General features: G+C 41.0%; 1 protein-coding gene and 1 non-coding gene across 9 annotated transcripts in view; one reads left to right on the top strand and one right to left on the bottom strand.

The window, feature by feature from the left end:
• Positions 1 to 18157, bottom strand: part of FMNL2 (formin like 2) — a 335482-nt gene that overhangs the window by 221969 nt on the left and 95356 nt on the right. The gene's annotated exons all lie outside the window — the stretch shown is intronic.
• On the top strand, positions 12074 to 12175 carry LOC128590968 (U6 spliceosomal RNA). Its single transcript, XR_008381426.1, has one exon. It is a non-coding gene; the product is annotated as a U6 spliceosomal RNA (small nuclear RNA).

Genomic DNA, 18157 nt, shown 5'->3' with positions numbered 1-18157 from the left:
ATTTCCTAACTTTATTGCTCCTCAATTTTTTACTAAAATCAGTCAAATCTAACCTCGTCCTAGACAATATATCTGTACCAGCTAGCAATCTCTTATCACTCAGCAGATCCTCCATATTTAAATGTGTTGTGTGTGAGGGAGAGGAAGGAAGGCAGACAAAGAGAAATTACAGAATGAGCACAGTGAATGTTATTCGAGAGGTGGCTAATAGCTAATAGCTCTGACTTACCACTGCACAATCTAAGCATGTAGTAAATTACACTGGCATCCCATAAATTTACACAAATAAATAAAAAGGTGTTGTTTGTGTAAATAGCAATCACTTTTCCACATGATAAAACTCAACAAAGTCAATCATGCATTCTGTTCAATAATTTAACTCCCTCAAAGGAAAAACTATTTCTCTCCTCCATTGCCTCATTTTCAAAATAAGTAGGTTAAATAAAATGACAACCAACGTCAACTTCAACTTTATTTTTTTTTATTGTTAAATCATAGCTGTGTACATTAGTGCAATCAAGGGGTACAATGTGATGGTTTCATATACAATCTGAAATATTCTCATCAAACTGTTCAACGTAGCCTTCATGGCATTTTCTTAGTTATTGTATGAAGATATTTGTATTCTGCCTTTAGTAAGTTTCGCCTGTACCCATTCTAAGATGCACAGTAGGTGTGGCCCCACCCATTACCCTCCCTCCACCCTAACCTCCCCCCTCCCTTCCCCTTCCTTGGCCCTTTCCTCACAGTCTTGTGCTATAGTTGGGTTATAGTCTTCATGTGAAAGCTATAATTTAGCTTCATAGTAGGACTGAGTACATTGCATACTTTTTCTTCCATTCCTGAGATACTCTGCTAAGAAGAATACGTTCCAGCTCCATCCATGTAAACATGAAAGAGGTAAAGTCTCCATCTTTAAGGCTGCATAATATTCCATGGTATACATGTACCACAATTTGCTAGTCCATTCGTGGGTCGATGGGCACTTGGGCTTCTTCCATGACTTAGCAATTATGAATTGGGCTGCAATAAACATTCTGGTACAGATGTCTTTGTTATATTGTGACTTTTGGTCTTCTAGGTATAAACCTAGTAAAGGAATCATAGGATCGAATGGCAGGTCTATTTTTAGGTCTCTAAGTATTCTCCAAACATCCTTCCAGAAGGAAGGTATTAGTGGGCATTCCCACCAGCAGTGTAGAAGTGTGCCCTTTTCTCCACATCCAAGCCAACATCTCTGGTTTGGGGATTTTGTTATGCGGGCTACTCTTACTGGGGTTAGGTGATATCTCAAAGTAGTTTCAATTTGCATTTCTCTGATGATTAAGGATAATGAGCTTTTTTTCATGTGTTTGTAGATCGTGCATCTGTCTTCTTTAGAGAAGTTTCTCTTCAAGTCCCTTGCCCACCCTGAGATGGGAACACATCAACTTTAAAATTTCCATCTATAATTTCATTTAGTGCTCTGCATATATTATATAGTCTATAAATGGTGTTGATGAAGACTCCAGAAATCACATTTCAAAAAAAGCCACAAAGAAGATGTCAGCTTCCCTACATCTCCTTTGAAAAAGCAAGGTGAAAGGCACTTTTTCTTTGATTCCTTCCACTTTGCAGAGGTTCACATTTCAAGCACACCATGTAGGCTAGCAAGATTTAGTCATACCTCGGTCTTAAGAATTTAACAATCAGCCAAACACAGTGATTCAGGCCTGTAATCCTAGCCCTCTTGGGAGGCTGAGACAGGCGAACCGCATGAGCTCTGAAGCTCGAGAACAACCTGAGAAAGAGCAAGACCCCATCTCTACCAAAAATAGAAAACCGAGGCAGGCACAGTCATGGTAGATGCCTATAGTCCCAGATACTTGGTAGGCTAAGGTAAGAGGATCGCTTGAGCCCAAGAGTTTGAAGTGCTGTGAGATATGACGCCAGAGTACTCTACCCAGGGCAACAGAATGAGAATCTGTCCTAAAAAAAAGAAATAATTTACCAATCTTTCGAAAGTAAGATTCTTGTCCTTCCCATAAAATTTCCCCCATTTTGATGCAAAAAGGAAATGCTTCAAAGAAAAAGTGAAAATTCACCTCTTTTCTGTATGCAAACTCTTGGATACGTTCTTACAGCATTAATAAGGATGTGTTCTTCACGTGGCTCTATCCACGACAACTCCTTTGTTTTCTAGTCACTGCTTGAACTACAGATAGATATCTAGGAGGGCTTCCGAAACTGATGTCACAGGAATTGAATCTTGTCAGGGACAGTTTCAATTTCATGTTCCAAGAAAACACTATCTTTAAGGCAAAAGGAAGAACTCCTGACCCCAAACACTGTCAAGACACTGTTTCCCTAGTCATTATCAGTAATGTGTTTGTCAATAAGCAGAAGGACATGTTAGCACTCATGATCAGACTGAAAATTGTAAGATTTGGGGGCTTTTTGTAAGCATAAAGTCACAGCATGCACATGTATCAGACTTTTTTTCTTGTGTCTTCCCCACAAGCAACTTCATGGCTGAGTTAGCTGCTTAAATGCCAAATTAATATGCAAAAAGCCTCAACTATTCCATTTAGTTGAGGCAGGATGATTCAAGGGTGTTTCAAAGTCTACTTCTCATCACTTTTCCTTAGATGTTCTCAGTAGAGAGGTCCATTTGGAATGCATGCAAGCTCATTTCCTGCTTTCTACTAGTGGTTAAGGTACCTTTCCTGTTCAAGTCTACAAATGTAATAAAAAACTTATTAATAGTAAAACCACTCTAAGTACCTACTATATGCCTATAAGTCACTGAGAGTTTAGGCAGAGCAGTAAACGCTATGTAAGAACCATAGTCATCACACAAAAGAGCAAACATGACCCCAGAAGAAAAGTGGTCCATGCTATATTCTTTCCCCAGATAGGATCAGTATGGAAGCTCTTTAGGAATCAGTGCCTAACTGGTATCTCTAACTCCAAAGACATCAAAGAAAGAAACAAGTGCCTATTACATGCCAGGTACAGGCAACAGCATATAGTATATTCATTTCCTGCAAGAAGAGAGGAAACTGCTCCCAGTTTATGGATGAAGGTTCAAAGAGAGAAGGTAACTTATAAAGGTCATATTCGGGTTTCAACAAAACACTTGTTAAGGTGAAAGCTTTTTTTAAAACCTATCCAGGTTTCAACAAAACACTTTTTAAGGTGAAATTTTTTTTTAAAACCTATCTTATTTCATTACCACATACTCATTACATAAAAAGAAGAAAAAGTTTGACTTGATTAAAAAACACCACACACATCCCACAGACAAGACTCATCTTCTCTTGGGAAACATAAATCTTGAATTCTGACTTTACTATCAAGGTTTAAGTTTGTTAGATTTTCAATCATTGAACTAGCAGTTCTTAAAGAGATATGTGACACAATTTCCAACTTCTACCTCTGATTATTTCTTCTGTCAATTGCTATATATTACATGAGATTATTTTCTACACTAAGGAATTTTTTCTCCTAAAAACCAAACCTCCCAAAAAGATAGGTACATTAAATCTGTACAAATTAGCTATGGCAACTCTCTCACACACAAAAAAAAATTAGATTCCCTCTATTTTACAGGCCAGTCAATAATCTGAATGCTTTTATTTTACTTTCTTTTCAATAACTGAAGAGATCTTAAATTGGCTATGCTTTCAAGCCCAAATAAACCATCTTTGCAGATTTCTAAATCTCAAGTACTGGAAACCTAAGTGTGGGGCAACTGATGATTATGGAATTCTTATAAAGTAAATAAAATTTCAGCTTATGGAAAAGTACCAAATAATAACAGTTATCCATAAAGCCACAATAGCCTAGTGATTCAAAATGGCACTAACCCCTGAAGCTATGACTGTAAAAACACAGCCTGATTGTTTATCCAGAGAATATGCTGCTAAACCAAAAAGCCCTCCTGTCTATCCCATGCCCAGAATATGCCTTCCCTAGCCACTAAAATAGAGAACACAGGCAGGTGGCTCTTGAGACAATTACAACCAGCAGACAATTTTTCGCTGATCCACACAGTATTTCAAAACACTTGACCTAAAGTTGAAAATCACATGTCTCCAAAAAATACCAGAACCATATTTATAGTTTCCCTAAAAATATCTGAAGATCTAACAACACTGGTCCTGCATTGCTATATGAAACTTCAACGTCTACTTTCTTCCCCTTCCTCCAGGGACTTGATTTACTTTGTCCATTCTAATTTCAAACCTATGTTACCCGCTTCAGGGTGTCTGCATGGCCCTTGGGGCAACTGAGTTTGTCGTTCTTTTGGTTACAAGGGGAAGCTCCCCAACAGATATTTATTCTGGAATGACTGTCAGCTCCCCAACAGATATTTATTCTGGAATGACTGTCCCTACAAGAAAAGTGAGTAAACAATGTGCAACACCACTTCCCATTTCCTCTATAATGCCTGCCAAGGTCTCACTTCAACACATTCCCCACATTTTAATTCATTTTTTTCTTTTGACATTTGGGCATTCTGCCTTTTCATTTTGGCATGAAGAGAACAGAAGACAGACATTACAGGCAAATTTCACCAAAAACAGCCTCCCAAGTTTCCATGTAAATCTTTTATTTATTGTGGCCAAGTTTAAGGCAAATATCTCTCATTTCAAGTATGCATTTCACATAGGCTCTGTTTTTTTCCTCCCCCACACATTCTAATGTCTCCTACAACAGATGTAAGTGATACAGAGCTGAGTAAATGGCCTCAAATCAGCCTCGTTTAGTAGATAAATCAAAGAAACAGCCAAAAGGCAATGATATTCAAGGACCAGCTATATCATTTTTATAAAATGTACTTGAAGACTGTCCAAGAAGGGACTAATGTGTCACTTTTGTTTCTGTTGTTTGAATCTGGAATTCTTAGCAAGGGACCATGGTATCCTAGTTGTGAGAGTCACAAATAATAATAAATACAGTTAATATGAATAATATTAATACAGTTAATAACAATAAATACAGTTAGGGCGGCGCCTGTGGCTCAGTGAGTAGGGCGCCGGCCCCATATGCCGAGGGTGGCGGGTTCAAACCCAGCCCTGGCCAAACTGCAACAAAAAAATAGCCGGGTGCTGTAGCGGGCACCTGTAGTCCCAGCTACTCAGGAGGCTGAGGCAAGAGAATCGCTTAAGCCCAAGAGTTTGAGATTGCTGTGAGCCGTGACGTCATGGCACCCTACCGAGGGCATTATCCTCACCCCACCCCTGCTCTGCAACCACAAAGTCTGAGTATCCTATCAGACGTTCTCACTTATTTGATCTTGACAACAGCCTAAGTAAACAGGCCTGGTAGGTGGTGAAAAAATGTGTGTATCTCACAATATACTACATCAAGTACATAATGACAAATGCCTAGCCTCACAACATCCAAGCAGTCCACCGAATGTTTACGCTCCCCACTCCTAAACTCATATGGTAAAGCCTAAACCTCCAATGTGATCATATTCTGAGGTGGCATCTTTGAGAGATCATTAGGTTATGAGAGTAGACCCCTCATAAACGGGACTAGTGCCCTTATAAGGAGATGAAGAGATCAGAGCTTCTTCCCCCCACCAATGTGAGGAGACAGTGAGAAGATAGCTGTGTACAACAAACCACCTTGATCTTGGACTTTCCAACCTCCAGGAACGATGAGAAATAAATGTGTCAAGCAGCCCAGTCTAGGGTATTTCTGTTATGGCAGCCCAAACTGACCAAGACACTGCCCAATCTAGAGGAGGACTATTCGTCCCCCCAAAATTTCCGCTCCCTTTTCATGCTGTGAACTAATCACTGGGAAGCAGTTTTCCATCAAAGACTGTACTTCCTAGACTCTTTCAAGGTAGGATATTGGGACTATTTCTCCCTACCAGAAACAACAGGGGAAGCGAGATACAGCACTACTGGACGAAGGTGGCAAAGTAGTGTATCTTCATCCACTCTTTTCTGTATGCTAGCTAAGTTCCGAGGACTCCAAACCCCAGAGGATAGTGAAGGCACACAACAAAAGAAATACGGCCACCCACCCCTTACCAAGAACATCTATTACTGAGCTGTTAAGTATGAACTCACAACAGGCCACTGAAATTTTGAGATGTTTTTATAAAAGATGCTATTTAGTTCCTAACTTTTACACTAAAATTTGTAGTGGCGTGAGGAAGTGGGAAAAGGCCTGAATTCATCAAGCATGAAACTGCAATACTGCCTGGGGTTTTTGTATACAAGATATCTTGTATACAAAAGTGAACAAGATGATAAAAATAAAATAAAACAGACTCAGAGCCTGTAGCTCCCTGGTAAGGGTGCCAGCCACATACACCGGGACTGGCAGGTTCAAATCTGGCTCAGGCCTGCTAAACAACAATGACAACTGCAACAAAAAAATAGACAGGCATTGTGGCAGGCACCTATAAACAGCTACTTGGGAGGCTGAGGCAAGAGAATCGCTTAAGCCCAAGAGTTTGAGGTTGCTGTGAACTGTGACACCACAACATTCTACCGAGGACGACGTCGTGAGACTCTGTCTCAAAAACATAAAAAATAAAAATAAATAAATAAATAAAACAGGTTTTCTGGTGGAAGGGATAACAGTTTATGTGTATGTCCGGGCTCCTACATAATGCTACATTGAAGAGCAGAAGAAATATAACAGGGACAGAACAATCTGAACAACAGGGCCAGCTGGGTCAAGAAAGCACTGTGGTGGCAGCAGCCTCTTCAAGTCTCTGCACCCTGACATATTTCTAGAAAAAGATGGTGTTCCTCAAACGCCAATAAAACATCACACAACAAAATGCTAAAATATTATGGCAACTTGAAGACATAATTATCAATTTAGAGTGTTAAACTATTCTTCTCTCTCACTTCCTGATGATTCAATTAGCTACATCTCTCAGTCCCACCTTTAACAAAATAAAAATGCTGGAATCTCCACATTCAAAAGAGAGATTCTAGAAATCCCCTCACCTCTTCTTACCACTTTTACCAATAATCTACCATCCCTTGTGAGGGATATTTTTAGCCATTTATATGTGGTCTCTCTTTGAACAGTGACATCCCACTAACTAGATGGGAAACCATGGCTCCAGTAATGGCATTCAGGTACTTAGCACGCATGACAGCAAATCCTAAGTGGTGGAAGAGAAAGAGATGCTCAGGTGTAATAACCAACATGGGATATCTACATATAATTACTTTTTCTATATATAAAACTTAGATTAAATCCCAAATGATTTTTATATAACCCATCCCCCCCTTTGCCCTTAAACAAGTGTCTGAGGAGAGGTGTACGTACAGGTAGTACCTAAAGTAAGGAAGTCTAGGCCCTACGATTCCAATGCCTCCACGGAGAGATGAAATGTAAGAACACCTTCTAGACCAGCGGTTCTCAACCTGTGGGTCGCGACCCCTTTGTAACAATGAAAATACACCGTGGCATTAGGAAGGTTGAGAACCACTGTTCTAGACCATATCTCTGATCCACTCTCTGCTTTAGACTTTGGCAAGTGTTCCAAAGCTCCTTGGTTATAAATCCCGCAATCTAGATGTTGAGTGTTACACCCTGTTAGACATTTCCAAGCTGGTGTTTGTGGACCCAGGATCTGAAAAACAAACATTTGGGTATGTTGCTCTCAGGGGCTGCCCCAGGGATTAGTATCACATTAATGCTAATCCTGCAGCTGGTCCAGCCAAAGAATTCCCACCCAAGCCAGGCCCTGGAACTTTGAATAAGCAGCTTATGCGTCCCCAAAGTGGCATGAATAATTAAGGGAGCTCAGCCCACCTGCCTAATTACAGCCAGTGAACAACAAATCAGCTCCTTAAAAACCAACTCCCAGCCCACTAGGCCAAGCAGGAGGTAGGCTGGTTAGCAAACCCACTGCTGTATTCTGCAAGGGTCCTTCATCCTGAGGAAAGACCCTGCCATTGCAACACACTGCCCTCACCGTAGTGCCACCTGATCACATCACGCAAACTGAAATCAAAGGCCAGCTGGGATCCAGATTACGTCAAAGGCAAGGAAGCACTAGAGTTTCTGTGTACTGGATTAGAAGCATGAGATCAAATGTCCAATTCTTATAATATGCCTAGTTTGGTTCAAAAGGATTAAAATCTCAAATTCAGATTGACTATAGAGAACTCAAATTAATCCACATGAAAAAAGCCAACAATCCCTTATATCAATGGGCAAGAGACATGAATAGAACTTTCTCTAAAGACGACAGACAAATGGCTAACAAACACATGAAAAAATGTTCATCATCTCTATATATTAGAGAAATGCAAATCAAAACAACCCTGAGATATCATCTAACCCCAGTGAGAATGGCCCACATCACAAAATCTCAAAACTGCAGATGCTGGCGTGGATGTGGAGAGGAGGGAACACTTTTACACTGCTGGTGGGACTGCAAACTAGTACAACCTTTCTGGAGGAAGTATGGAGAAACCTCAAAGCACTCAAGTTAGACCTCCCATTTGATCCTGCAATCCCATTACTGGGCATCTACCCAGAAGGAAAGAAATCCTTTTATCATAAGGACACTTGTACTAGACTGTTTATTGCAGCTCAATTTACAATCGCCAAAATGTGGAAACAGCCTAAATGCCCACCAACCCAGGAATGGATTAACAAGCTGTGGTATATGTATACCATGGAATACTATTCAGCCATTAAAAAAAATGGAGACTTTACATCCTTCGTATTAACCTGGATGGACGTGGAAGACATTATTCTTAGTAAAGCATCACAAGAATGGAGAAGCATGAATCCTATGTACTCAATTTTGATATGAGGGCAATTAATGACAATTAAGGTCATGGGGGGGAAACAGAAAGAGGGAAGGAGGGAGGGGGGTGGGGCCTTGGTGTGTGTCACACTTTATGGGGGCAAGACATATTGCAAGAGGGACTTCACCTAACAATTGCAGTCAGTGTAACCTGGCTTATTGTACCCTCAATGAATCCCCAACAATTAAAAAAAAAAAAATTTCAGATTGAGCTGCAACTAGAAACATGAGCCCAACATGCAGTTTTCAAAGGGCCAATGGATCATCTACGATGATCCCTCCCCACACCTCCATCCCCACACCTCCTGGCACATGTAAATTTTAGATTGGCCCAATTCACCATGCAAACTTTCCTGCGATACAAGACAGTATGCACTAGCTACTCTAGGTCACAGTGTATTTCATAAATGGCTGCTAAGCTAATTACTAACCAACTTCCAACAGTTTGAAGAGTCCTTCTAAAAATTTCAATGGAATAATTATAGTTAAATTTCCTACTACTCAGCTTTTCAGCTTTGCTGCCTTCAGCCAACTTTTCTCACATAAATGTCCTTCTGTTTCTACTCAAATTGGGCTTTCTCCTTCCATGACATTAATAGTACCAGTCTCCTCTATCATGTTAGTAATAATTCGTTGCTTGGCCTTGCATTTGAGATTTTCAAAGCTAGAGGAAAGGAGGGTGGGACACAAATTTTCTCCAGACTACATCAGACTGATTTTCATTTTCCTGCTGTCTACAATTTCCTTTTCTCTACAAAATTCAGGCCAATTGTGAAGGGAGGATGAGAAGAAAGCAGTAACCGGAGGAAAGGAAGGATTGGCCTGCTTTACCCATTGGCCTCTGACCATAGTTCAGTTCAGTAAATAGTCACAGCCCACCTAAGGTGGTGACAGGTTTTCCTCAAGGACCTCCCCACCCCCAGGCCATTATTCTCCTCACCACCCCATTTACTTTCTCCTACTTCTCTTCTCCATCTCTCAACCATGCATGCATCATGCCCAGGAACATTCAATTTTATGGTCAGACCAATACTGATACTCTCAGTATACCACACATTAAGAGCAGAGTCAGGCCCAGCGCAGGGGCTCACACTCGTAATCCTAGCACTCTGGGAGCTTGAGAAGGGGGGATTGCTTGAGCTCAGGAGTTCAAGACCAGCCTGTGCAAAAGAGCAAGACCCCATCTCTACAAAAAATAGAAAATATTAGCCAGGTGTAGTGCTGGGCACCAGTAGTCCAGCTACTTGGGAGCACAAGGAAGGAGAATTCCTTGAGCCCAGGAGTTTGAGGTTGCAGTGAACTAAGATGACACCACTGCACTCTACCTGGGGCAACAAGTGGAGTGGACTCATTACTCAAAAGGCAAGATTTGTCATTATCAAGTTCACCTAGAGCCTGGTGTGGGAAGGGAAGAGAGGTAGGGTTTGTTTTCTATCATCCAGAAGACCGCCTATATCAATGTCCTTCATTCACCTGTGCCTGCAGCTGGTAATACAGGCACCCACCACAACACTCAGCTACTTTTTTCTGTTTTAGAGACTGAGTTTCACTCTTGCTCAGGCTGGTCTTGACCTCCTGAGCTTGAACAATCCTCCCACCTCAGGCTCCCAGAGTGCTAAGATTACAGGTGTGAACCACCATCTCCTGTCTTTGAATACAGAGATTTAAGAATGAGCTCTTCTAATAAAAATTTAAGTGGTCTACATATATTGATCACCTATGAGGCCTAGGATGAGTTCTAGGAGATAGACATTTAATGCTAACAACTCCATGAGGTAAGCTCTTTCAGTACACAGCAGAGAAATAATTCAAACCCAGGTCTGCCTGATCCCAAAGTCTATAACCTTATCAGCTCTGCAGCCTGAAAACTTGGAAGCCAGCCCTTAGCAGACGTGTCTTGTAGTTTCTCCGGCATGATCTTACACTACAGGACTCAGGAACTACTTGTATGTATCATGGAAAATCTCCAATATTATTTCACTTAACTTTAAAATTTGTTATAATCCCAAGAAAAGATAGAGTTTAACTAATAGCCCCATATGCTATTTAATCCTCAGAAAGAACATGCAAAAACCTGAATTTATTTATAATAACTAGAAAAAGGTCCACTTGCAATGGCTGGGAAGTCTACCCTAGGAAGAGTTGCCTTTCCCCAGGCTAAAGGTCACACAAGGTACAAATTTAGAGCTTTTCACAGGCATCTGCTGATCCATCTGGAAACAAAGGGGGAGACAGGAAAGGGACCGCAGGCAGCCAAATCTCTTCAGATGTCTCTCTGGGGTGTGTATCTTTGTGTGTGTTTCCTGGTGCATCTTTAGAACAATACTGTAAATTCAGATGGGTGTGTCCAAACGTAAGAAAGCTGGCAGGATTCTCTCTTGATGCTTCCGTTCCACTTTGATTTATTGCAAAATCAGAGAATGACTGAATCATGATGTTAAGCTTCCACAGGCTCAATCGACAGGCAGTGCCAGAATGAGTGAAGTGGAAACGAGGACGGAATCATCTGAGACACGTTTAAAAAGAAAAGAAAAGAAAGCAACCACCGATCCCTATTTAGGAGGGGAAAACACATAATCAGCATGTGAGGGTCCCATTTTCCTTTCACACAGACAGCCAAATACTGATAACAAATAGCATAAAACATTTCATAAAATCTCCTATGTGTATACATATGCCCAGAGATAATAAGGAAAACTTTTCTCAAAAATATTCAGAAGACTTTCCAGATTTTGATTTTTCCAATTTAACCTTAGCCAAGGTACTCGAGGTCTTAACAAAATAACACATATTAGGACAGTTTAACCTAAAAATGGTATATTTGGCGTTTAATGACTATAATCAGGATGGTTTCAAAAAATGTGTTGCTATTTGCTGTAACTAGAATGAAACTTGTTTCATCTTACTCTATGATCTGCAAAGAAGTTAATCTTTCTCTGTCTGCTGAAAAGCTGAGCCTTCTGAATTAACTGTGCACACGCCACAAGTTGGTAGACAAAACACATTTTAAACTTTGTTCCCGAGACATTGATAAGTAATCCAATGTTAACACAATCTCTCTTACGTCTAATCTTCATTATCTTGATTGAATCTTATAATGAGCCTGTAAAAGTGGGAATTATTTCCTCCATTTTTGGAGGAAGCAACAGAGAATATTCAAGGAAGATGATTTAAGTCAGTGGTTCCTAAAGATCATCTTTTTCTTCGTGTAATAAAATGCATAGCAATTGGCCTAAAAAAGGACCATCTGCAGAAAGCAGCACACAAGAAAAGTCAGGTGAGTGCTCGCTTCAGCAGCAAATATACTAAAATTGGAACAATACAGGGAAGATTAGCATGCCCCTGTGCAAGGATGACACGCAAAGTCGTGAAGCGTTCCATATTTTTATTGAAGCAGCTTCAAATATACACTACTGGGACCTGATCAAACAAAAAAGCTTCTACACAGCCAAGAACACAGTAAGTAAAGCAAGCAAACAGCCCTCAGAGTGGGAGAAGATATTTGCAGGTTATATCTCCGACAAAGGTTTAATAACCAGAATCCACAGAGAACTCAAATGTGTAAGCAAGAAAAGAACAAGTGATCCCATCGCAGGCTGGGCAAAGGACTTGAAGAGAAACTTCTCTGAAGAAGATAGGCGCACGGCCTACAGACATATGAAAAAATGCTCATCATCCTTAATCATCAGAGAAATGCAAATCAAAACTACTTTGAGATATCATCTAACTCCAGTAAGATTAACTCACAAAATGCCAAGACCAGAGATGTTGGCATGGATGTGGAGAAAAGGGAACACTTCTATACTGCTGGTGGAAATGCAAATTAATACATTCCTTTTGGAAAGATGTTTGGAGAATACTTAGAGATCTAAAAATAGATCTGCTATTCAATCCTGTAATCCCTCTACCAGGTATATCCCAGAAGACCATAACAAAGATGTTTGTACCAGAATGTTTATTGCAGCCCAATTCATAATTGCTAAGTCATGGGAAAAGCCCAAGTGCCCATCAATCCACGAATGGATTAATAAATTGTGGTATATGTACATCATGGAATATTATGTAGGCTTAAAGAAAGATGGAGACTTTACCTCTTTCATGTTTACATGGATGGAGCTGGAACATATTCTTCTTAGTAAAGCATCTCAAGAATGGAAAAAGTATCCAATGTATTCAGCCATACTATGAAACTAATTTATGGCTTTCATATGAAAGCTATAACCCAGTTATGGGCGGCACCTGTGGCTCAGTGAGTAGGGCGCCAGCCCCATATACTGAGGGCGGCGGGTTCGAACCAGACCCTGGCCAAAACTGCAACAACGAAAATAAATAAATAAATATAACCCAGTTATAACCTAAGAATATGGGGAAGGGGAGAGGGAGGGGGAAGGATGAGCGGAGGGAGGGTGACTGGTGGGATTACACCTATAGTGCATCTTACAAGGGTACATGTGAAACTTAGTAAATGGGGGCGGCGCCTGTGGCTCAGTGAGTAGGGCGCCGGCCCCATATGCCGAGGGTGGCAGGTTCAAACCCAGCCCCGGCCAAACTGCAACAAAAAATAGCCGGGCGTTGTGGTGGGCGCCTGTAGTCCCAGCTGCTTGGGAGGCTGAGGCAAGAGAATCACGTAAGCCCAGGAGTTAGAGGTTGCTGTGAGCCGTGTGACGCCACGGCACTCTACCCGAGGGCGGTACAGTGAGACTCTGTCTCTACAAAAAAAAAAAAAGAAAGAAACTTAGTAAATGTAGAATATAAATGTCTTAACACAATAACTAAGAAAATGCCAGGAAGGCTAGGTTAACCAGTGTGATGAAAATATGTCAAATGGTCTATAAAACCAGTGTATGGTGCCCCATGATTACATTAATGTACACAGCTATGATTTAATAAAAAAAAAAAAAAAAAGAAAGAAAGAAAAGTCAGGTGAGCATTTGCCCCAATAAGCACTTTACTCTTTGTAAAGCAAAACACAATCACTCAAAATATATGCAAGGCAACATGGGAATTGCAGTTTTTTTTAAAGGAAAACTTTTAACTCATCCATCAGCCAAAAAAGGGAGCAGAGAGATTTGTAATTCTAGGATTTGCTAAAATAAATCTTAAATCAAGCCTGTGAAGAAAGGTATGGGATTAGTGGAAGTGAAAGTAGATACATGAACATTAATTTGCCATAAAATCCTCTCATCTTCAACACATCCCACAGAGCTGGGCTCCAAAGCATCCAGAAGGCCATTAGAAAACATATTTTACTTTCACCCCAACTAAATGAATAATATACCCTCAGCACAATGTTCAATAAATGAGAAATAAAAAGATAAAAGTGGGCTCGGTGTCCATAACACAGTGGTTACAGCACCAGCCACATACACTGAGGCTGGCAGGTTCGAACCCGGCCCAGGCCAGCTAAAACCACAATGACAACTGCAACAAAAAAATAGCCAGGTGCTATGGCAGGCACCTGTAGTTCCAGCTACTTGGGAGGCTGAGGCAAGAGAATTGCTTCAGTCCAAGAGTTTGAGGTTGCTGTGAGCTGCGAATGCCACAGCACTCTACCCAGGGCAACATAGTGAGACTCTATCTCAAAAAAAAAAAAAAAAAAAGTGTGCATGAGTTAATGTTGGTGATGGGGTACAGTTTGCCAAATTATAGGCAAAGAATCACATAGTCCTGAGTTTTAAAACAGACTAACATGAGATCTCATTTCCAAAACTCAAGCACATTATAATCTCTTGACTTTGTCACATAGAAAATGAAAACCAGTACCTATGGCTCAGTGAGTAAGGCGCCAGCCCCATATACCGAGGGTGGCGGGTTCGAACCCAACCCCGGCCAACCTGCAACAAAAAATAGCCAGTGTTGTGGCGGGCGCCTATAGTCCCAGCTACTGGGGGTGGGGGGACAGGCTGAGGCAAGAGACTGCCTAAGCCCCAAGACCTGGAGGTTGTTGTGAGATGTGACGCCACAGCACTCTACAGAGGATAACAAAGTGAGAGTCTGTCCCTAAAAAAAAAAAAAAGAAAGAAAATGAAAACCAGTTTACTTCAAACGTGAAAGGATAATTAGTCATTGTTTGACAAAAGCAGTATTGTTTTTTAAAAAGAAATCAACATAACTACTCAGAACATACATCTGCTGCCTTGTTTTTTTAAAAGATTCACAGCAGATACATAAACACAATATAAGCACAGAGTTGTTGAGCTAAATGAGAAAGATGTCAGAGTTATTTAGCTCAACACTTCATTTTACAGAGAAGAAAACTATGGCACGGAAATTTCAACCTGCTTAGCGCTATGCAGGGCTCCCAGGGGCAAAGCCAGGCCTTGATCCCTACCGTACTATGTCAATTCCGGCACATCTGAGGAGCATCTATTCCTAAAAGCTTAGAACCTGAAAATGAAAGAATTCCCCCCAAATTCAGACAAGTTGAATACAGATGCCAGAGAAAGCCTTAGAAGAGAAAGAAGCAAGAGAAGTGGATCATCTAAGGGATCTGTCGATAAATACCAACCACATGAATGTGCCAACAGCTCTTTATTGCAAGTCAGCAATAGCTGGCACATTGAAATACTAAGCTTTTAGTCTTTCTCTCTTTTAATTTCAGTAAAGCTTCTATCTCTGAAACAGTGCTAAAAAGAAAAATGAATTGCTAGAGGCAGGAAGTTATTACCAGTTCATGCTCCAGTTCCCACAGCTTGGTCCTTAACCAGACTCTAGAAAAGAATCAAGAGTTTAAACACAGCTGCAAGGCAAGGGCATCAGCCCAGAGTGGGACAACGCTACAAGGACACAGTTGGATGGACGTTGCACGTTGTCTTCAGCTTTAACCATTTCCGGGTAAAACAGTGTTACGGAAGATCCCTAGACAGACCAGAAAAACAGCATCAGGCGTTAGACTCAACCTGGATGTATGTGACATATTATGACAACTAGAAACGCTTTCTACCCACCCATCCCCCTTCTTGAATTATCTCTATCCAGAGTCACTTACTAATGCCTTAAGACCAATAGCCACATCACAGAATGATAAAAGTTTCATCAAAATACAGGGTTTTTTATAATCTCATTTCACAAAATACCAGAAATTTCTCACCCTGCCAATATACTTTAAGTAGCCCCCTCCAAAAGAATAAAATACTACCATTTCAGTTAAGTTTTAAAGGAAAATAAAGAGTCCTTAAGGAGTTGGTATCTACTATATATTCGATGCTTCAAAGTAAAAGGCTCTTGAATTTACACAGGTAAGCTTACCTAGAAGATACAAGAAGTTAAAGGGAAAACACACCAATCGTAGGCCCAGAGTAGTGGCCCACGCCTATAATGTTAGCACTCTGGGAGGCTGAGGCAAGAGGACCCCTTGAGCTCAGGAGCTTGAGATCAGCCTGAGTAAGAGCAAGACCCTGTCTCTACTAAAAATAGAAAAATCAGCTGGAGTCTGTACTAAAATAGAAAAATTAACCAGGCATTGTGGTAGGTGCCTGTAATCCCAGCTACTCAGGAGGCTGAGGCAGGAGGACTGCTTGAATCCAGGAGTTTGAGGTTGCTGTGAGCTAGGCTGAGCCCACAGCACTCCAGCTTATGACAACAGAGACTGTCCCCACTCCCAGCCAAAAAAAAAAAAAAAAATCATAATACATCAATCTGTAAAGGAAGAGAAAGGAGGTGGGCTAAGGACAGGACACAGCCTAGTTCCTCCCAGAGATCAGTTCCAGACCACTCTTCTCAGACCCTCACCAAGGACCTTTTCACCAGAAAACAATCTCCACCCCCACACAATACACAACCCCTTAGATAAGGAGACTCTAGCACAACACTCTAGCTCTTTGGTGTCCAGTGCAGAAAGCAGAAGTCCATCAGAACATGCTTTGCTCTCTATGACACCAATGCGAAAGGGAGGGTGAATGGTGGGGTGCGTCCCAGGAGACTGTAAGTGCTGTGCAGACTTCCGGATGGATTTATCAGGCTATATTCAGCTCTGCACGACAGCATGGCAGGCTGTCTGAGGCCTTCTCTCTTTCCTGGAAGATACCAGCTTACTCCCCAGATGCCTCCCGCCCATCTGGTTAACAACTGCGTCCCCCATTCTTTCTGGTCTCACCAGCTGCTTTAGAATAGCACGTGTTGATGATTCCCAACTCCAAATTTGCTAGCTCTATGACACTGACCAAGCTATTTAACTTTTCTGTGCTTTTCTTTCCCCACCTGTAAAATACAAATAATAAAGAGGACCTCTCCCAAAAGATGTCATAAGGAAGCAATGAATTAAATGAGTTAATCTTTGTAAAGCACTTAGAGCAGTACCTGACATGGTGGGTGCCACACTGCTTAGGAGAAATTAAACAATTGGTTTAAATGCTTGCTGCTTCTTCACAGCTAGCTAGAGAATCTGACAGCAAATCAGAGCAGACCAACATAAAAGAGTAGTTAGAAAATTGGGACAACTGTTGCCAAGTGTCTTTTGGGGACAATGGAAATGTTTCAAAATTAGATTGTGGCAATGGCAGCACAAGTCTTAAGTCCACTAAAAATCCCTCAAGTCCATACTTTAAAATCAGTGAATTTTATGGCATATAATGCATACCTCAATAAAAACAATTAAAAAAAAAAAAAAAAGAATTGGCACTATCACATTTCACATAACTAGCCCACTTAGTTGTAATCCAGGAAGCTAACCCTATTACTAGTGCCTCTTCAGGCACCAGCATGACAGTGATCGTCACAGGGCACCATGAACTTACATGATCTCTTCACACTGGAGATCCACGACTCAACGTTAGTAGGCAAAACACAGGACATGAGAATCCCTAGGAGGCTCTCAGCATCTGGGAGGCTTGTTTCATACGCCCACAAAACACTTGGACACTTTGTAACCAAGTACTTAACCTGAATTTCTTACCGCTTTTCCCCTAAACACAGGTGGCAGCAGAGCAGGACCTAAAGCACTCAGGCCTTGTGAGGTAGGCAAAGGTGATTTCAAATCCAGCCTGCCTGACCTAGAATAGTTTATTTTGACCCATCCAAGCCAGTTTCCTCCATCAATAAAACTACCTATCCTGTAAGAGTTACTAAGGATTAGAGATAACAAATGTAAAGCACTTAGCATTTGGGACACAGTAGGCATCAAACACAGTAGTGCAAACAATAACGACTGCTGTAGATTATAATTATATAAATAAAACACACACAAAGAGGTCATCACGTAAAGTAACAAAGCAACCACGCCTTTTCATTTACATGCACGTAACACTATTCCCATAACATCAGTCCCTGATAATGCCTCTGTATGTCAATGTCAACTGACTCAGCACAAAAGGAAATGAGGTCCAAGGTACCCAAGGATCTGTAACAGCATGCTAACAACAGAATCGAATA

The sequence above is a fragment of the Nycticebus coucang genome, chromosome 7 (assembly GCF_027406575.1).
Source record: "Nycticebus coucang isolate mNycCou1 chromosome 7, mNycCou1.pri, whole genome shotgun sequence".
Taxonomy (NCBI): Eukaryota; Metazoa; Chordata; class Mammalia; order Primates; family Lorisidae; genus Nycticebus; species Nycticebus coucang.
The sequence above is the reverse complement of the archived record's forward strand: the minus strand, read 5'-3'. Positions and strand labels throughout refer to the sequence as shown.